The following is a 22,928-nucleotide window of genomic DNA, read 5'->3' as shown; positions in this document are numbered from 1 at the left end:
TACACATGAAGTGTAGTGTATTGTGCCTTTAGTAGCATAGAAATTAGTAAGTGTGAGCTCTTTGGCATTGTCTGTACGCACGGCTTTAATATTTGTCTTAAATTGTGTATGTATGAGTTCAAAAAAGGTAGGAATGGCCAAAGTGGCATCCGATTTTGAATGTAGAAAATATAACCAAGCGTGTCTTGAGTGATCATCCACTATGGTTAAAAAATATTTGTAGCCTTCTATTGAAGGAAGGGAATATGGTCCCCAAATGTCCATATGGACAAGATCAAAATTTGCCAAAGTAATGTTATTATTGGATTGGAAAGGTAATTTCTTTTGTTTGGCAATATGACAAGTAGGACAATTAAATGAACTTGGAATATGGGGAATTTGTAACTGTTTATTGATTTTATTAGAAATCATTACAGAAGGGTGTCCAAGGCGTGTATGCCATTGGATATTATTCAACTGAGTATTACATGTTTGGACTGGATATTTGTCCTCATTGTCTTATTGTTGAAGGTAGTAGAGGTTGCCAATTCTCTTAGCTATCCCAATCTTCGATGTCATTGTAGATTCCTGTATATAGCAGCTGTTAGATTTAAAAATAGCAGCAAGATGTGTGTTGTGTGTGAGGGCACTAATATTTAAAATCGGGTACAAACAACACATTTTTAAGAGTGATATGAGAGTTGAGAACCACAGTACCAATTTTATGGATCTTGGCTTTTGAACCAGTAGGTAAATGGACAGATAGATCAGTGGGAATGGATTCAATAGAAGAAAAACATTCTAGGTGGCAACATACATGGTGTGTTGCACCACTATCCATTATCCACAAGAAAGGGTCAATAATACCTGAGATGTTGTTGATCACGGCTTTGTCAGATGTAGATGCATCTGTTGGTTGAAGTTGTTGTGCTAACATTGATATTAATTGTTGGCATTGTGCTGATGTAAGCTGTGTGTTAAAATCAAGTGTTGAAGAGGTGACTTGAGAAGCTTGTGGGTTGTTGGTAGGAGTGGTGTTCATATCAGATTTTTTAGTAGTGGTGGAATCTGATTTCTTGTTGCCATAGCCAGGGGGAAGCCGATTAAAAAGTAGCATTTGTCTTTATAGTGGCCTCGCCTTTTGTAATTTGTACAATGTGGGTGTGGTCTTTTGTTCTTTGAAACCGCATTGGCTGCAGGAGCAGTATCTTGGGGATTCGATGAACTGGAAGCAGCAGCCAAAGGCGGAAGAAATCGATGGCCTAGAGACCTTTGTCTTTCTTGGTTGATTACCATAGAAAAAACCTTATACAAGGCAGGGCAAGGATCAAGAAGGAGGATCTGATCTCGCACAGCCTGATATGAATCATTGAGGCCCTTAAGGAATTGCAATACTTGGTCATGATTTTGGTGAGCCAAGTGTTGTGCAGCAGCAGCACAAGTACATGGGATGCAGGGTCTGAGTTGGTGTATTTCATCCCATATATACTTAAATACCTTCTCAATTAGCTAGGCCCTAACACCCCAACCAAAAACTTCTTGTCTTTTATTGGAGAGTTAAAATAACGAGCAACGTTATTTTATTACCATGGAATGCAGGGTCTGAGATGACCATATGTATGCTAGTTCTTTGGAGTAGATCAGATCGATGAGCATGATTTTTATTACCATTATAATGTCAAACAATAATATGTATAATACTGAATTCAAAGAATAATATGTATTTGATATTGATCATATTAACATTAACGTTCCTAATTAAATCATTCATCATTACAAGTGCTTTAAAATTTGCCTTAAGTTTATTCCACGATCTCAGGGAACAAATGAAAGAATGATAATCTAAAAAACATATATACATACATAATTAAATCAATCCAAATTTATATAATATTTAACTATTAAGTTTATATACATTAATATATGTCTTAACTCTCTATCGCGTTGGCTCGTCTTTAACTACTACACCTGCCGGTGGATCCTGTAAAGTTCTTATCTTGAAACGCCAAATTTTCTTTGACCCACAACTTTTACCCTCATCAAAACCTATAAAAATATATTTACACATATATGTATGGGGTATATATAGATATATTATGATAGATCAAAATATATTGTCGATCTATAATATTTTTCAGATATGTTGACGCAGGGGTTTTCCGAGCCTGGCTGGATTCGTAAAGTTGCCGGCCGGTTCCTTTATTTTGGATATACTTGTGAAAATATGTACTTGACAGTTGAAGATTAAGATGTTAATTAATCGAATATGAGTGCCTATGTATATGTGGGTTTATATAGATGTATTGGATTTGGGTGGTGTGTGTTGTAAAGCGAAACAAAAAAACGTGGGTATAAACAATTTTAAGGAAGCTAGCCCATGATTTAATTAATAATATTATTAATTGGTGGTCTAGTCAAATGACTTGGGGACTTATGTTTTTCTATGTATAGAACAGTATTATATATTTGTTTGAAACTATATCTTAGATATTGTACACAGTCAACAATTAAACTTTGATTTGGCATAGTGATTTAGTTAATTTGTTAATTATGTACATATATATATATAATATATAACGTATACTTAGGAAGACCTAGTCTTCAAAGAGTACCATGCATGTATGATTTCCCGTCACAAAGGTCTGCCAGTACTTGTAAGCTTCTGCTTGTTTTTTTCTATGTTTATTCTCATTGCCATTTTGAAGGAGTGCTTTCCTAGAAAAAGTAAAGGCAGCCAGGTTCTTAAAGTTTCTTTAAAATTTTATTTATTTTTTATTTTTAATTTATTTATTTATATTTTTGAAAAATAATCTCATTAAAACTTCAAAACTAAACCCCAATAGGATAAATATCAAGAGGAGAAAGAGTATTAGACAATATTATTAATTATAAGAATCTATCCACAAGGTAGCAGCAATACAATTATAGTATAAGGCCACCAAATATAATGATCATCCATAGAAAGTGCTAACATATCTAAAGTGTGAGCCACACTATAGCAGTCCTAGAACCATATTAAAAAGAAATATCAATAAAATGTTTACAATAAATAAGGATATCTCTAATTATACAACATATATAAGACTAATCAACCTTATTATGAAGAAGAACATTTATCACGGTAAGACAATCAGATTCCACTACCATGCCCTTTGGTACGTAGCCAAGACGATAGACAAGCATGATCCCAGAATAGATACCCAACGCCTCAGTAACATCATGAGAGAAACAACTATTCTAAGTCCAAGTACTAGACGCTAGGACAAAACTCCCATCACGAAAAATTGCCCTGACCCTAGACTTACCTTTGAATTCAACCCAGTATCACAATTAATTTCAGCACCTCAAAAGGTATATCACAGGGGATTACCATGTGAAAGTGTAGGACTATTGGCAGAAGAGTATCACTGAAGATAATCCATACTCCAATCAAACAAGAAATCATCATTCACACACAAAATTTTTTAGTTACCCATTTATTTTGTCGATACCAAATTCTTCAAAGACAAACAAAAATGGGTATTTTCGTCAGTTTCTAAATGACATATAAAGATTTTGCGTCGGTTTATAAAACCGACGTATAAGCCGCAGACGCAAATAGTTTATTATTTGCGTCGTTTCTAAAGAGACGCAAATTACAATTTCCTTCATTTTAAAACGGACGCAAAATATATAATGTTCTTTTTAATATTCTGCGTCAGTTTGGAAGTGTCACTAATAGTTTTGTGTCATTTTAAAACTGACACAAAAAACTTATACCGTCATTTTTCTAATGACGCATAACTTGCTGAATTTTTTTTTTCAGTACTTATTGCGTCAGTTATAAAATGAAGTATAAATATAAGTAAGAGAAAATAGCAGATTTCCATACAATTTTTCCTACTTGCTATTTTAGATTTTAGAATGATTTTATATAGCAAGAAATACATAATACAAAAAAAGTTAAAATAATAATTATAAAACTTATATAAAATTAGTAATCAATTCTATAATCGATAACGACAAAACTAATTATATTAACTAATACCAAAATTGTTATTAGAAACAATCTTAAAACTTATATTCCATGTATCATAAAAATTAATTATAAACTAATTACATAATGCAAAAAAAGTTAAAAGTAAAAATCATAAAACTTAATTCTCATGTATCATAATTGAAGTGGTAACCTTGTATTCAATCATAATCAAAAGCTTCACAAATTCGGCCCACTCATCAATCCCGTATTGCATTGATCTCCTTGGTACTCAATACTTTTACCTTATCCAATAGCTATTGCTTCTCTAATATGACCTTCAAATAACCGAAAGCGATGAAGCTATGTCAATACAAAATATTGGACTTTAGGGAAAAGAAAAACAAAGGTAGTAGGTGTTAAAATGAAATGTAAAAATAAAAAAAATTCCATTTTCTAAATGTGTATTATAAATCCTATTCTCATCCAATATATCAAATACACCTATCTTATCAAATAATTTTGCTTTTCCTCAAAATAATTCCTATTACAAGTGACATGTGAAGAAAAATAAAAAAAAAATTAACAATAATAATCCTAAACAGAGAAATAATGTATATTTTAAATTTCATTTTGCTTGAAATTCAAATGAAAGTTAGTGCAACAGATTTCAAGACTGAAAAATGCTTAACTCATATAATGCATATACAGCCTTTATGCCAAAGATGAAGTCAAATCCATTCGATTCTGCTTATGTTATAGATGATGGCTTTTGCTGTTTATAATCCTTTTGTCATTAAGTTAAAATTTACACAAAGATAACAAAATAGCACTCCTCCCATTATCTCATCTTAATGTTAATGGTCATCATACATTATCAATACACAAAATTAATTATGCTCATCTTACATTCCAAAACATTGATCAGTACAGGGTAAAAAGAAGAGAAGATGATCGATGAAATAATATTCATTTTCAATGATAAAATAGTTATTAACATGTTTACTAAAGAGAGACTACATCATTCAAAATAAACTTTAATTTTTCTCTTTTCTCAAATTCCTTTTCGTCTATGCTACTTGTAGCCTAACCAATACTAGGCAAGAAGATTAGCTATGTAATCTAGCACAAATAAAATTCAAGCAACTACACAAATGTAGTTTTTAATTATTTTTGGTTTGTACTCAAAAAACCAAAAAAAAAACAGAGGCATTCAATAATGTAACCGTTAATATTTCACATTAGTACATCATCTATACTTTTCTTAAAAATAAAACCCAATAACTATTGGGGTAAACCACTATGCCAAATTGCCACAAAAGGTTAGCCAACTACCAACAATAATGCCAATAAAACCAACATACAACCCAAATCATGGTCGATTTATAGAAAGCTAAACAAAATCTAAGATAATCTTAATAAGAAAAGGAAAAATACCATTGAAAATTACCAGAATCCGCTCATGGAAAAACAAAAATATTCCAAAACTAATTAGTTTGAAAACTGTTTCTAAAGTCCAAAACACAGGTCTATAAACTTGTGCAAGACAAAACAAGAAAGGATATTCCAATAAGTTCCTAACCTTGTTTTTTTACCATATAATAATATGCCTCCGCATCCACTGTCGTCATAAATATACACATAATATATAGTTATAAATTATTTTATAGTTATAGTATAAGTTACAGAGTCGGTTCATCATCTAATCTCCACACTCACACGATCAAAAGATCAAGAGATTTGCCAGTATAACGCTATATATCTTCCTATGACTAGCCTCAATCCACACACGACTTGCCTCACTGTCCCTTACTTCCACTGCATCTTCACAACATTCCTTCTACATAGACACGTACTTTACACGTGTTCTTTCATTTTTTACCAAAGCTTTAACACTACTTACTAACATACTACACCTAAAATCAAACTATTATGATCAATTGACTATTAATTAATTTTCAATCAAAAGAAAAGGAAATCTCAGTGGACTAATTGATTTACTAGCAGTTTCATATGGTTTGGAACCTTTCTAATATTACTTGAAAATACTACATCTTTGGTCTGTCATTTTCTATATCTGAAACTCAAAAGAAGCATAAATATATGAATATATATGAATTTTCTCTTCCACAAAGAAAGTAAGAAGCATATACCCGAATATGAGATCAATCCACTCATGAAGATGTGCAGAGACATGTTCACTCTCAAGAGCTATACGATGCTTATGAATGAAATCAATAGGACTTTCAGCCCAAAGGACCAAAGTCAAATCAAATACCTCTCAGTTGTCTTCTTGACCTCCAGAGGTGCCTCCACAACTTTGGCATTTGAAACGAACAAAAAAGGTTAAGAATAAAATTCATCAAATGAAAATGAACAAAGAAAAACATTAATAAATCAAACAAAAAGGGACATGCATACCCAGATTCATTTTAATTTTAGCATCGAGACTGCAACTATGGAAACTGAGCAAATATCTTGAAGAAATCAAAGAGTGGTGTTGAGCAACTGCCGAGAATGAAAAAATAGAGAGAAATAGAGAGGGGAGGATCGTGGAGATTGTAAAGAAATGGAGAGAGAGAGAGAGGGTATTCATGGATTATAAGAGAACCACAGGGAAATGAGTGGATGAAGCGGTAGAGTTTCAAAGAAGGGAACAATGGGGGAGTGAGAGAGTTTTGACAGAGCTTTCTCGCGATTAAGGGTTAGGGACGTGTGTGAACAATTGCATCTGATCTTAGGGATTTAGGGATTTCACACAAAATATTCGGCTGTTGATAACAGACGCAAAAAGAGAGAAATTTTTGATAATTTTTCTTTGGCTTTATTTGTCGTGTTCATTTTTACCGTCATTTTGATAAATGACGCAATTGCTATATTTTTAGCGTCGTTTAGGAACAGATGTGAGCAATTTTCAGGTACTATTTACGACGGTCAACACAATGAACAGTGGCGTTGAGCGACGTAAATAGTGTAATTTGTAGTAGTAAAACAATTTAGAACAAGGCATAAATAAAACGTCAAGACAAGCATAAAAGAACTCATAGATATTCTAACCAAGAAAAATAAGTGCCTAGAGATGGAGGGAAATGACCTCACAGATAGAGAAAATTTTATCCTAATCCTAAAGAGCATGTTGGGTGGTCTCATGACCTTTAAAACAAAAAGGACAGGTAAAAACTGTAAGAATTCATATAGTATTCCAGTATCCACTTTAAACTGAGTAATAACTTTATTTCTCAAATGGCACACTATATTTTCATACTATGAACATGATCAGGAGGAATGGCAAGTATAGCACTAGCCTCAAGCACAGTGAAGGAGCTAGCAATAAGAGGTGCATTCCAACAACTATTAGGCAGTAATAGAGCATTTACAAATTAGGCATCGTTCAGTAGAAAGTGAGGAGAGAAAAAATTATTACCACCCAGACTAAGAATCCACCGGTCATGATAAACTGACACCTTAGTAACATAACTAATGAGCCATCGAGCTCCAGCTTCAAAAATCTTTTTACCCCATAAGATAGACCTCCAGATAAAGAATATTATCTTAGAATCTTCTGCCATTAAAAATGAAGAATTATGATACACTACTACAAAAAGAGCATTCCCGTCGGTCAGAAAATTAGATTTTTTCAAAGACCCACGAGAGAAAAATTGAGTAACCATTAAGTACCAATAGGAATAATACCCCTTTAGCGTCAATTTTCCTCGTTAGCGATAATTTAGAACTGACGCTAATGAGCTAACTTTTTTTAAAAGAAAATTAAATGTACATCCCAATATTACACAAAACAACCCTATAATATATATTTAGGATTTCATTTTACATTCAGCTGCAATTTTTCTCTTTCTCTCTCTTAATGTTCTCTCTCTCAATCTCTTGTGCAGCCACGAAGCATTTGCCGATCCAAGTCGTCGCCATCAAGTTAGGTAACCACCACTTTGTTTGTATATATCTCTCTCACCTCAGATCTCACTCGCTCCTTTCTCATTCTTTCCATCTCATTGCTAGACCAACAACCCACTCGATCTCACACTTCTCTTTCTCTTTCTCTTTCTCGCCCGTAAATTTTAATTTCTTGCAAGTTGTTTAGCGTGTGACAATCTCGGGTGGCGGATCTCTAATTGTCGATAAAGCTACAATTTATATATATTTATAAGCATTGTACATATATATTGTATATATAGTAAGATTTTAATAATGATATTTGAGATATTAGATTTGTGATTATTGTTTTTGTTGTTGTATAATGGTAGAGTTGAGATATATATCTGATATCTGGATTTATTTATTTTTTCTAATGTGTCGGTTTAAAGCTGAAATAATAGTTGCTCACTATACCTAACGATTAAAAAGCCATAACAAAGGAATTATCAACTGTTCAAAACTGCAAGTTATAGTGTCAATTATTGCTGACGGTTTTAAACAGTTGAGACATAGGCATATCTGACTATTTTACCGTAATGGCTATTCAACCCAATTTTACGTTGATCGAATAGGTATCGGTAAAAGAGTTTGACGGCAATACCATTACCCTACTATTTTAAATAGTCGAGAAATCTCCTTTTCTTAGTAATTGATAGTATATAAATTGCCTTCATAACTCTAGCCACTAGAGAACTAGGAGCATAATACAATCTCGTTGCTTGCTTAGCAAAAAGATCTCGTTTAAAGAGAGATGAGTCCCAAAAACCTATACCAACATCAGACTTGTGCCAACAAAATTTCTTCCAAGTACACCAATGAAGTTTTTTCTTTTTCTCATTGCCACGCCACTAAAATTGTGCACACAAGCTATGAATCTCTTTAATGAAAGAAGCAAGAGGCTTAAAAAAAGATTCATAAAATACGTGGGGATAGACTCGATTAAAGATTTAATAAGAATTCTCCTGCCACTTATTGAGAAGTATCGAGACTTCTAATCATAAATTCTATTCTTTATCCTACCAAGAAGAGACTGAAAAAAGGCTCTTCTTGCTCTATCTCGTAGTATAAGGAAGACCAACATATTTCTTAAGATAAGCAACCAAAGTGATATATAAAATGGTAGACTTAAAAAAATTCACACATTGCCCAAAAATTTTCCCATACCAACTCGAAATTCTTTTAAATCTTGAACAAGAAAACTCAGTAGCTTTAAAGGAAAAGAGGTTATCATCAACAAAGAACAAGTATGAAATAGAGGGCCCAGTTCTACCATAGGAGAGACTGTGCAATAAACTATTCAAGCAATCACAACTAACAAAAATAATAACCTTCTACACAAATAAGGAAAATAAAAGGAAAGAGAGGATCACCTTGACGAAGACCCTTAGTAGGATTTACCAAATGAAGAATTTCCCCATTTATATTAAATAAGTAGTCAACCGGGGATATACATTCTTGAACCAAATTAACCTAATTCTCATGAAAACCAAGCTTGCGCATAAGGCAACGAAGAAAGGACTACACCACCTAATCATATGTGTTAACTTAGATTTTGTTAACAATAAATGAAGCCTTACAAATAAATTATTGATACTTATAATTAATAAAATATATGTAGAACACAAAGAGTTCTTACCTAATTTTGTAGTTAAATCTACATACTCCACGAGTCATTCTTATTTTTGAATATTTCTTGGGAAAGTACTTTGATTACAGAGGAATAAATATGAAAATTTACTCAATATATTCCTACAATCAATCGAGAGGGACAGAATATGATTGGCTCTATCCCGTATTTGGAGGGTGGGGATGGAGCATTTATAGGTTGGCACTCTCTAAAAGCAGTGATGACGAACCTACTGGATGTCCTAAGCAATAAAATAGTTCTTAGCATCTCCCCCCACCTTCAAAAAGGGCGTGCTATTCGTATCACCCAAACACTGATAGCCAATCTGGCTAAAGTAGAAGTATCCTGACTGGTTCTATTTTGGGATAGACTTCAACTCAAAGAAATACCCTATCTCATAAGGGAAGGTTGAGTCCAGCCTAACTCAGCATAGAGGATAAACATCGTCGAAAGGTACTTTATACCTTTTGGGGTGATTTGGGTTGGGCAAACTCTAAATTATGTGGCAATGTCTCTAAAGTAGGGGTGTAAGAGCGATACTACGCTCTAACCACGCCATCTAGTTAAGGGCCAACCGATGCGCTCGTTGGTCCCTCGATAGCTGCTCACACTGGACACCTCCTACCAGTCCACTCTCCCTAATCTTGTCAAGTGTCTCGACGCTGATAATGGATAGAGGAGAGACCCATTGATCTCGCTGCTCCCCCTGATCCAAAACCTGAGGCTCGACAGCCTCCCCCATAACATGGTCTACATCGACCACTGCAGGCTGACCAAGCCTATTCAAGGGTCGCCCAACCTCATCGTATGAGCCTAGAGGGTTGTTGAGGATAATAGAACATGTCATGTACTGTCTCCTCTTAACAAGTACAACCTTCTTAATCTCAAACTCACTATTCGAGCTCTTCACAACTTGGTCAACTATAGGCGCCTCTACCTAGCCAACCTCTAGCTCTCTACCATCTAGAGGCTATGCAACCTCCTCAACTACACCGACTCTAACCCTAGTCACCAGCCTGGTAATGTGAGGGTTAAAATGTGGTTCCTTATAGCAAGTTTGTTTGACCCTTGCCTTAATGGACAACTATAAGACTCAAGATCACTTGAGAAGCTGCTAGAGGAACGGACTGGATACTAGTCCATGAAGGGAAGACCAACTGAATCTCTGTCGACGCGATTGTCACCTCCCCCAATTGTCACTCGAGATCACCTGCACAGAGAGATAAGGGGAGGTGAGAAACTAGACAACGCAACAAAATGCAGATAAAGTTCTGGCCAATTGAACCCAACGGTACTTGCCAGACAATCTAATCGTACAAGGTTGAGTATCAGCGAAGTGCCATCCCAAGTGTAACAACTTGGACAAATGAGACTAAGGTTGTACTTGCTAGGGTTGTACATTGGTCGGTTTAGTCGGTTTATACTACATATTTCCTAACCCAACGTAAAGATCGGTTTGTAAAATTCTGCATGCAACCTGCCCAATTAAAAAAAAAATCTTAACCCGACCGACGGTTTGGGCGGTTTAGTCGGGTTAACCCGCCCAAATCGAATTAAGAGGTTTTTGTTTTTTTTTTTTTTTTTTATTTTCAACTAAAATAAAAATTAACCACATAAATACACAATATATGTGAGAAAGAATTTTTTTGAGAGGCTGAGAAAGAATTTTAGGATTTGGGACTTTTTTTTTAATATATATTATATATTATTATATTTATATATTATATAATATATATAAAATAAAATTAAAAAAAAAAAAAGTAAAAATCGGGTTAAATCGGGTTGGGTGGTTTAATTGAGCAGTTTGGGTCAATTTTCAACCCACCCAATTAACTGATTGGGCAGTTTGGAATTTTGTCGAGTTATGTCGGTTTGTACTTTTTATCGGTTTTGTCGGTTTGGTTTGGGTGGGTTATTCGGGTTGGGTGGTTTACGGAAATTTTTGTACATCCCTAGTACTTGCTTACGAGGCCTTAACGAGATGCTTGTCGAGGTCAAAAAAGGACAAAAAATTTCCTGCCAGAGGGCCGGCTAGGGTCCCTTTACCAGGCCGAGAATCGACTAGGGTCTCAGGCCTAGGCATGGACCAGCCAGCCCTCTAGGGTGGACCCTTATGGCCGGCTAGCTCCGATGAAAAGACCCTATGGCTGGCGAGGTCTTAAACAAGATCCCTATGGCAAGCCAGGGTTGATGATGAAATTAAAATGTTTGTTTTTAAAAATCTCAAACATGTTCTTCGTGACTCAAAGAGCTAAGAATCATAACGAAGTTCAAAATCGAATCATTTCATCAAGAAATCACACATTATGCATTCTAGAACTATCATATGGATCAAAATACCAAAAAGACTACAATCTAAATGAGAATTAAAAAAATTTCAAAGTAAAGGAAAGCATTAAAGCAACCATGGAAAATCCAAATGAACAATTGAAGAACGATATTTGAAAGCTTGCCCACTAGTAAAAACCGTTGAGGAAGATGGGGGAAAGCTTGGATTGTCGAAATAACGTGAAAATCTTGAGAGTTGGAAGACAAAGGGGTATCAGCCTCAAGGGAAGTGAAGAACTTTCCTAACTTGCTTTCTTGAAGAGAGAGAATAAAGTGTGGAAAATGAGAAGTGAGTTACTCCCGGAAGCTTATATAGCTTCTGTGGGACCCTTTCTCACTTGCCATGCAGCACACATAAAAAAACATACAAAAATATAATTTTATTAATTTGGTGCCAAGGAATGTGATCAGACAAGCAAGAGAAAATATTTTGAAGGCTAAATAATAGTGTAAAATTTTCCCGATTAAGACTTAATCAGTCCCAACTAAGTAGGAAAGTCCTTATACGTACGCACATTTGCATAGAGACTTGGAGGGCAAATATTATTCCAATTTTTTCTCACCTGAAGTGCCGTGTCAATGTGGATAAAATTTATGCAACGTGGGAGTACAACTCGTCAACATGAAGGCCAAGTCATCTACGCAATACTTCAATTGATGAGAAGTTCGAGTACTTAGGAGGGATAATGAAATGACGAACGAGCCACCCTTAAGGGGTTGTCCGGCCACCTCTGGCCACCCCTATGGCCAGAAAAGGCCAACTAGCCTGTAGACATTGTGTGTCCGGTCGGCCTACACTTGGCAAGTCCATGGGTGGCCAGCCTTTTCCTGGCAGGCCTTTGGTGTGCAACCTTCATCCGTGGACAGCAAGCTAAGCTGGGAATTAGGCCTTCACAACCCATAAAAATAGGGGGAAAATATCAGCAACTTCCTTATTTTTAAGGGATAATTAAGTCATTTAAAGTTTATTATTCAATTATGTAAATATAGTTTTATTTACGAATTTTTAAGGGATATTGCTGGTTAATCTTGATGTAAGCTCTACTATATAAAAAGGCCTTAGTTAAACCCTAATTCCCTATGTCTTAAGTTCTAAGTCTCTAAGTTCTCAAGCTCTAAGTTTGAAACTCAACTCTCACTCCCTTTTCTCTCACATGCCATAGGCATACTCTCTCCCTCACTTGAGATTTGCCAACTTGATTTTCTCATTCTAATCTTAAGAGAGCCACTTCAGATTCCACAACACTGGTGATCTGAGTTGTATTATCATTGGTATTAATAAAATAAAAAGGGGAGTAGGTCATTACCCGCTAACTAAGGGGGTTGAACCTCTATTAAATCTTGTGTCTCATTTACTTTTATATTCTTATTGTTTAACATGTGGCAAGCATCAGTAATAAATACAACTCTGCTATCGGTTGGCCAAATCTAAGGTCAACAATTATAATCTATCCTCTTATGAATCATCATTGAATTTAATACTGCCTTCACCTCAGACATCGTTAATGTCTCCTTGCCATAGAGAATTGTATAACCAAAATGGTCATACATCTTGGAACATCTACAATGGAGTACTATAAAGATAGTGTATAAGTATTTTTTAACCCATGTTCATAAAATTGAACTCTAGTAGTAGTGTATAATGTGGTTTAAATTTGGCACATGCAAAAAGTTATCCCAAATCTAGCATAAAATATAGCATGAGCCAAATTTTGTACGACAATAAATGTGATTTTTCTATTTATTCTTCTACAACTCATTAATATAATTAATAAGTTTTTACATTATATTAGTATATTTAATAAGATTTTTATACATTTTCAATCAAAATTTAATGCTTTTGTTGACTTTTTTACACATTTCTATCAAAAATAAAGTTAATTTTACTCTTAATGCATAGGAGCACAATTGTAAAATTTAGGCTAAATATAAAACATTGACTCATTTTTAGAGCTAAATTTAGCACAAAAGTTACACCTTCCATTGGAGATAGTCTTAAGTTGAGAACTCAACAAAATTATAGGTTGATCTTCTTCATCTAACTTCACTCCAATGTTGAATAATCGAGCATAATCTTGTTAATTCATCAATATGTCTTCTCAAATCTTTGATATCATCCATCCTCAAAGTGTACAAAAATTTATTGAGATAAAGTTTATTTGCTAATGATTAATTTCTTCATGTAGATCGTTGCAAGTTTGTTCCACAAACCCAATGCCTTCTCTTCATTCAAGACTTCTCTAAAGACCTCATCTCTCAAATTGCGTAGGATTTATGTACCTTCGTCTCAGCATCCTTCCGCTTCTTCTTGTCATCACTAATTTCCTTTAGAGGTTTTTCATCAATAGCTTTTGCAATACCATGATAAACTATAAAAAGGGCTTTCATCTTGATCCTCAATAACCCATTAAAATCATTAGCACCACTAAACTTATCGACTTCAAGCTGGGTAGCTGTGAAGTAGTTGTTAGTTACTATTGATGGTTGATAGTTATTTTTCTAACTGTCTATATGTATTAGGTTCTAGTTAACATGTATGCATTATACTGACTAAGGCCTACTACTGTAGAAAGGACCTTAGTCCATTTTAGTCATGTTATCGAGTTCATTTTAGACATATGTATATATTGTAATACAAAGATTCATCAATACAATACAATACCTCTTTCTTCTTTATACTCTGTTTTTGTGTGTGGAAGTTCTGTCTAAGAACTCAGGTATGTGTAGCTAGGAATCGAGACTGCATTCCCTAACAGTTTGGTATTAGAGCTGGACAAGTTCTTCGGCTTGATTCAAGAAAAGCCAAGCGTGATAGAGTGTGAAGAGCATCCAGGGAAATTATGGGAAGTGCAAAGTTCAATTTAGAGAAGTTTATAAAGAAGAACAACTTTGGATTATGGAGGGTGAAAATGAGAGCTTTACTAGTGCAATATGGAATTCAAGATGCTCTGGTTAGTGCTGAAAAGATCAAGGATGTCATGACTGAGAAAGAGAAGATTGAAATTTTGGAGAAGGCTCACATTATGATCATCTTGAGTCTTGGTGACAAGGTCTTGAGGGAGGTTTCAAAAGAAATAACTGCTTCTAGTCTTTGGACTAAGCTCGAATGTCTGTACATGACCAAATCTCTTGCAAATCGTCTGTTCTTGAAACAAAAGTTATACTCCTTCAAGATGCAACCTGGAAAAGGCATTGAAGATCATCTTGATGATTTTAACAAAATCATTCTTGATTTAGAAAACATCGATATTAGTATAGAAGATCAAGATCAAGCCATTATCGTCCTTAACTCACTTCCCATGGAAAGCTATGAACACTTCGTAGACACAATGATGTATGGAAGGGATTCTTTGACATTGGAAGAGGTTTAAAGTTCTCTTATTTCAAAAGAATTGAAGGGAAAGTCTGAGTTGAAGGAAGAACAATCTGGGGAAGGGTTGTTGATTGTTCGAGGAATAACTTATCAAAGGGACAACCTGTATATTGGAAATCAAAAGAAAGGAAAACAGAAAGGGAAATACAAGAAGAAATTCTACATTTGTCCTAAGACAACTCACTTGAAGAGAGACTATCCTGAACCCAAGAATTAGAATCTAAATCAAATGTAGAATCATGGCAATGCTGATGTGGTTGGTGAATGGGATGGCAGTGATGGATATGAAAGTGTTGGTGTGATGGTTGTCACAATTGGAGATTCAGGGGGAGATCGGATCATTGATTCAAGTTGCTCATCTAATGTTTGTCCAAATAAAAATCAATTTTGGGACTACAGAAAAATTGATGGAGGAACAGTGAGATTAGGTAACAACAAATATTGTGTTATTGTGGGAATTGGATCAATAAAGCTACAATTATCAGGAGGAACTCACAGTGAGTTGTTGCAGGTGAGACATGTACCAGAAATAAAAAAGAATCTCATTTCAGTGGCCATGCTAGACAAAGATGGATGCTCAATCAAGGTGAAAAATGGTGTTCTCAAGGTTCAAAAGGGTCAGAAAATTATCATGAAAGGCACTATAATGAATTGTGTTAACATCCTACAAGGTAACACTTCAAACAACTTAATCTTCGTTGCTTCTAGAGAAATGTAGAACTCTTTTACTCTTTGGCATAAAAGACTTGGTCATGTAAGTAAAAAGGGATTAAAGGTTCTAAGCAATAAAGGTTTACTTGGAAAAAAATGTAATCAAGGATTTAGATTTTTGTGAGCAATATGTTTATAGAAAATCTACAAAAATTAAGTTTTGGAACTGGTATACATAATACTAGATCAACCTTAGATTACATTCATTCAGATTTGTGGGGACCCTCAAGAACAATGTCTCAAGGAGGGGCCAGATATTTTCTGACTTTTATTGATGATCATTCAAGGTTTGTTTGGTTTAACATACTCAAAACAAGAATGATGGATTCAGCAATTTCAAGGAATGGAGAACCTTGCTTGAAACACAAACTGAAAGAAAAATAAAGAAGTTGATAACTCACAATGGCCTAGAATTTTATGTAGATGATTTCACCAAGTTTTGCCGGAAGAATGGCATAACAAGGCATGAAACTGTACCTAAAAACCCTCAATAGAATGGTCTTGCTGAGAAAATGTACAGGACCATTCTTGAGAGGGTTAGATACTTGCTAATCCACTAAGGGCTACCAAAAGATTTTTGGGTAGAGGTTGTCATGACACAAATTCTTGCAAGCTCAATATATATAGAGAGAGTACTATAGCAAAATATTCTTAAGCATATATAATGCTTAATTTTTTCCATGTATAATTCATTATATTTTGATATTAATTAATTGTTCATCAACTCTACTTGCTCATTACAACGCCATTTTTCTATAAATAATTATTTAGAATTTGAGAGGTGTCTTTCGATAATAAAATATTTCTTTTGTGCATATTTCAGTTAATTGATATTTTATTCTTTGTTTTCCTGGCACATCTGCTAGAAAGAACTGGTGGGGGTAAACGTGGCATGTAGCAGTAGTTGAGGGGCAAACTAGAAATAAAACTAATGATTCTCTTGTATGCATCAATTTAATATATTATAATGGTCAATTTAATATTATATGTTAGATTTATGCATGTGAAAGAAATAGACAGTTGGAAGGTTAGATAGCCTAATTTTAAATTATTTATGATAAACAAATTAAAAAACAAAACGAAAAGGCTGATCGATCGAAAGCCTCTAATTTTTTGACATGAACAAACCTTTGCTCGGATATATATATTCTATGTAAAATGTAGCTATATAATAGAATTTTTAGTTTATAAAAAATTATTGAGTGACTTTTTTTTTAAAAAAAAAAAATAACAAATTATTAGATGTTGCCACGGGTCAGTATCATGTAGTTACTTAAACCTAAATATAATTAATCCACCTAAAATGTTACAATTAATAATAAATTTGTTCATATTGTTTATTTTTTTATTAAAAGTTATTTTCAAATTTTGATATTTAGAATTAGTTAAATTTTAAATATTATTTTAAATTCAATTTGAATGTTTTGATAGTTTAAACAGATGAGCATTTTCATTAATTGCGAAGATAAAATTAGCACGAATAATAATTTTTTTTTAATTACTATTACAAAGTATAATAGTAATTTTTGTTTTTATTTAAATCACTATTATGTTTTCAAATTTCAATGATTATCACTACATTGAATATTATTAATTTTAAAATTATGATATTAAAAAAAACTAATAACTAAAATAAAATTAACATACGTGACTTGGCGCACGTAACATCTATTTAGTATATATATATATATATATCTATTCTATATAAAGTGTGCCTATATAACTGAAATTCTTGGTTTATGAGAAATTCATGGGTGACTTTTTATTTTTATATAATAAAATAATAAAATATTATTTATATATAATAAAATAATAATAAAACAAATCTCATTAATATTTTGATATTTGAACTGATATTCTAGAATCACAAACTATTTAAAAAGAAAACAACCAGAGATTTAATACGGAGAGGAGATTTGAGCAAACAATCTTGTGCATGCTCATGGCGTTGGCAGTGTACTCAAGTTAATAATATGCTATTTTGTCAAAATAGTCGAAGGAGTCAAAGGGGTCTATCAGCCTCAAATCTTTTCTTCTCTCCTTCTTCGACTTTCAGTCGCGACCAGGAAGAAAGGGAGTCACAGATCTGATTAAGCCATTGTTGAGGTATTTTTTCTTCAAAATTTTTATGGGTTTTTCTTAGAACTATAAATATATGCTATTTTGTATTTTATTTTGATAAATAGACTAAAAAATTTTACAGTCCGGCGTTCCTATTCTGCTATTTCCTCTTTCACCTCGTTTGTTTGTATGCTCTCGTTGCCCCTTACAAATCATAATGGTACATGTTATTTTTATGTTTTGATCTCATCTTAGGGATAGAAAATGAATTCCATGATTTTATTTTTTTTTTATTTACTTTTTTTTTTTCTACCGAACACTTGTGCTTTTTAGGTTTTGGCTTTTTCTTATTGATTTTGTGACCGTTTCAGAGTTTTTACTGTAAGTTTTCTTTTGTTTCATTATCCTCTCTGAAAATAAGTTTAAAAAGAATTGTAGTAGTATATGCTATTTGATGAAGTCACTATGTGATTATATTTGATAATAACTGTACGTTTATTTCTTTTCACGACGAATACCAAACGTCTAATTTCTTGTTTAGGGTTTGTGTAACACCCTAACTATCTTAGGCGTATTACGTGATTTTTAAACGTACTGTGCAGCCCGTTGCTAATCAACGAGGTTTATGGAAAAACGTGATTAATTAAAATTTTGCTTTTTCATTGAACTTATAAACCATTTTGCAAAAAGTCTCGGGATCCCGATTTATAAAAATATTTACAAACGTTTTTACTGTTCAACTTTTACATCAAAATAAAGTCGTCTAACGACAGTTACAAAAATTCTCAGCCGTGCTGTCCCGAGGATCGTACGCTCCAGGCCTAACCGCCCCGACATGTACAATCTCATAAGCTCGCTCACGGTCCATCAGCAACTGCCTTGCCTTTACCTACACATGAACGTAAACTGTGAGTCGACAGACTCAGTAAGAAAAGCATACTAATATCATACATAAAACTGACTGCCGTGTCCAACACGATACTGAGTCCCGCTACTGCCATGTCCAACATGGTACTGAGCACTACTGCCATGTCCAACATGGTACTGAGTTTTGAACGTTCAGGGGACGGTACTATTGACACGTAACAACCTGATCGGTCGAACCGGTCATACTCCGCCGTCGGTCATACTCCAGCTGTACCGACGTGTTACTATATCCTCCCGATCGGTCGAACCGGTCATACTCCGCCGCTTGGTCATACTCCATCGTACCGACGGGATACGTCAATAGCACGGAACCACCAACCAAGTGTCGGCACTGATCGGTCAAGCCAGGTCATACTCCGCCATTGGTCATACTCCAGCCTGTACCGACGTGACAGGGTTGGATGGTTCGAAGCCTAAATACATATCTAATGTAATCTAACAGGCTTCCTACATGCACGCTAAACATGTAATCTACATATGCATACTGTTATACTAATCTTACCTGGATTCCGATTTCAGGTGTGCTTGGCCAACCCGACCGGAACCGAAGCCGAACGGCGGACATCGGCTCCTAAACCATAAAAATCACAACGCTATAAGCGACACGCTAAATCACTTCCCGGGGACTAAAACTTGAAACTAAAAGTTTCCCTATCGATAAAAAGCATGGCAATACCCCTAAAAACCCAAAAACGAGGAAAACTAGGGTTCTGAAAAATCCCCAACCGGAAGACCGGTTGCCCAACCGAATTCGGTTCGGGAAAATTCAGGACCCCATCCGAATTCGGATGCTCAACCGAATTCGGTTCCTCGCAGCAAGCAACCAAAAATTCACATATCTTGACCAATTCGAACCCAATTGATCCCAAACTTTCCGTACCTCCTCCATAGGTCCCAAATAACAATTCTAGAGCATCAAACCTACCCGTAACTCACACATGCAAAATTCACCATTAAAGACCAAGCTTTGAGTTCAAGAACTCAAACTTGGTTAAATCCACTAACATGCATCCTAGCCTAGTTAATTCTACTTAACTAAGCAAGAAAATACCTCTGCAAACTAACATAAACATCCAGCAATAACACAGAAACAAAACATGGCATTTTCTTCTCAAAATCACATATTTTCACATATAAACTTCTAGCATGCTCAACCTATTAATCAAGCATCAAAACAACCCTAAACTAACATGCTTAAACACAAAATAATCACCAGATTACAGCAGCAACAACAACATAAAAAAAACCCAACATGCATTTCATCTAATTTCACAAAAACTCAAGAAAACTAAATAGAAAAGCAAGACAAGAATTACCTTGATTAAAATCACTATGATCTTGCTAAGAACAACTTGAAATTAACAAGAAACTCCAGCCCTAGCTGCTCCCAAAGCTTGGCCGAACAAGAGAGGAAAAGAGAGAGCTTTGTGTGTGTGTGAGTTTTTGGAATTTTCTTCAAAAATGACTAAGTGTTGGAATTTTAGAAAAAAAGGAATATAACACATTTATTTCAGCCAAATAATCACATAAATAATTATTTATTTCCATTTACAAATCACATAAGACAAAATATCATTGGGGCAAAAAGACCATTTTGCCCCTCCATACTAAAACCACATAATAAACACTAAAGGGGTATTTTTGGGACATTCTAAATTCCCGGCCATTCCCGACATTCCCAATGTCTAAAACCCGTCCCCAAAATACTAACAAACTAAGTTGTGATTTCTACTGAGCCAAACGCCGCGTTCCAAAATACCGGACACCGGAAATGCGAAATATAAAAACTGCTGAAGACATAATTATGCATATCTGAATTCCATAAATATCCATGATAAATTATTTAAATAGCTATAAATAATTTCCTGATTAACATAAATAACTGCTAATTTCCAAATTAACTAAGCGGGCTTTACAACTATCCCCCCCTTAAAAGGATTTCGTCCCCGAAATCTAACCTGAATAACTCTGGATATTGAGCTCGCATATCTGACTCTAGCTCCCAGGTGGCTTCTTCCACCTTACTGTTTCTCCAGAGAACCTTGACCAACGCTATGGTCTTATTCCGAAGGACTTTATCCTTTCTATCCAGGATCTGCACTGGTTTTTCCTCATAAGACATATCTGACTGAAGCTGAAGGCCCTCATAACTGAGTATATGAGAGGGGTCTGAAACGTATTTTCTCAACATTGAGACATGAAATACGTTGTGCATCGATAAAGCTGGAGGCAATGCTAACCGATATGCCACTTGACCTATCTTCTCGAGAATCTCGAAAGGTCCTGTAAATCTAGGGCATAACTTGCCTCTTTTCCCGAAACGTTTAATCCCCTTCATCGGAGATACTCGCAAAAACACATGGTCCCCTACTCGGAACTCAACATCTCTACGTTTCGGATCTGCGTAACTCTTCTGTCTGCTCTGGGAGGCAAGCATTCTAGCTTTTATCTTTTCTATTGCCTCATTGGTCCGCTGAACTGACTCCGGACCTAGGTATTTCCTCTCCCCTGTCTCATCCCAGTGGATAGGGGATCTGCACTTCCTACCGTACAACAGTTCATAGGGTGCCATCCCTATCGTACTCTGGTAACTGTTGTTGTATGAAAACTCTATTAACGGTAGGTATTTACTCCATGAACCCTCAAAGTCCATAACGCAGGCTCTCAGCATATCCTCCAATATCTGAATTGTCCTTTCGGACTGACCATCTGTCTGAGGATGAAATGCTGTACTGAATTTTAGCTTCGTACCCATTGCCCGTTGCAAACTCTGCCAAAATTTGGAGGTGAATTTCGGATCCCTGTCCGAAACAATAGACTTCGGTACCCCGTGAAGTCTCACTATCTCCCTGACATATAACTCTGCCAACTGATCCACTGAAAATGTTGTTCTAACCGGCAGAAAATGAGCAGATTTCGTAAATCGATCCACCACTACCCAGATGGAGTCATACAAACCCGTGGTCCTAGGTAACCCGACCACAAAATCCATCGTAATATCCTCCCATTTCCACTCTGGTAGGGTTAGAGGCTGCAACAACCCTGCTGGTCTCTGATGTTCAGCCTTGATCTGCTGACAAGTGAGGCATCTCGATACGAATTCTACCAAATTCTTCTTCATACCGCTCCACCAAAAGTACGGTTTCAAATCTTGGTACATCTTGGTGGTGCCGGGATGCAGAGAATACGGGGTAGAATGAGCCTCCTCAAAGATCTCGTTCCTCAAGTCCACACTGTTCGGGACACAAACCCTGGCTTTATACAAAAGCATCCCACTATCTGACACTGAAAAGTCTTTGGCTTGACCAGCCAATACCTCATCTCGGATCTTCACTAACTCCGGATCTGTTGTCTGAGCAACCTTTATTCTTTCTAACAGATCAGATTGCAGCGTTAAGTTGTGAAGCTGACCTACCACAAACTCAATGCTGGACCTAACCATATCCTCTGCTAGCTGAGGTGAGATCTGAACCATGCTAGCCACTTGCTTGGGACCCTTTCTGCTCAGGGCATCGGCCACAACATTGGCTTTCCCGGGATGGTAAAGGATCTCACAATCATAATCCTTCACTAATTCCAACCAACGCCTTTGTCTCATGTTCAAATCTTTCTGAGTAAAGAAATACTTGAGACTTTTATGGTCGGTATAGATCTCGCACTTCTCACCATACAAGTAATGCCGCCAAATCTTCAGTGCAAAAACCACTGCGGCCAATTCTAAATCATGAGTCGGGTATCGCTGTTCATAATCCTTTAACTGACGGGAGGCATAAGCGATAACCCGATCGGCTTGCATCAATACGCACCCCAAACCCTGTTTGGATGCGTCACAATAGACCACGAACTTCTCCTCGTCCGAAGGCAAAGCTAGTACCGGAGCAGTAATCAACCTCTGTTTCAGCTCTTGAAAACTAGCTTCGCATTTATCTGACCAGATAAATCGCTGATTCTTCTTTGTAAGCTCGGTTAGGGGCATTGAAATTTTGGAGAACCCCTCCACGAACCTACGGTAGTACCCAGCTAATCCCAAAAAG

This window comes from Cannabis sativa, chromosome 3 (assembly GCF_029168945.1).
Source record: "Cannabis sativa cultivar Pink pepper isolate KNU-18-1 chromosome 3, ASM2916894v1, whole genome shotgun sequence".
In the NCBI taxonomy this organism is placed as follows: Eukaryota; Viridiplantae; Streptophyta; class Magnoliopsida; order Rosales; family Cannabaceae; genus Cannabis; species Cannabis sativa.
This window is presented reverse-complemented; position numbering follows the sequence as displayed.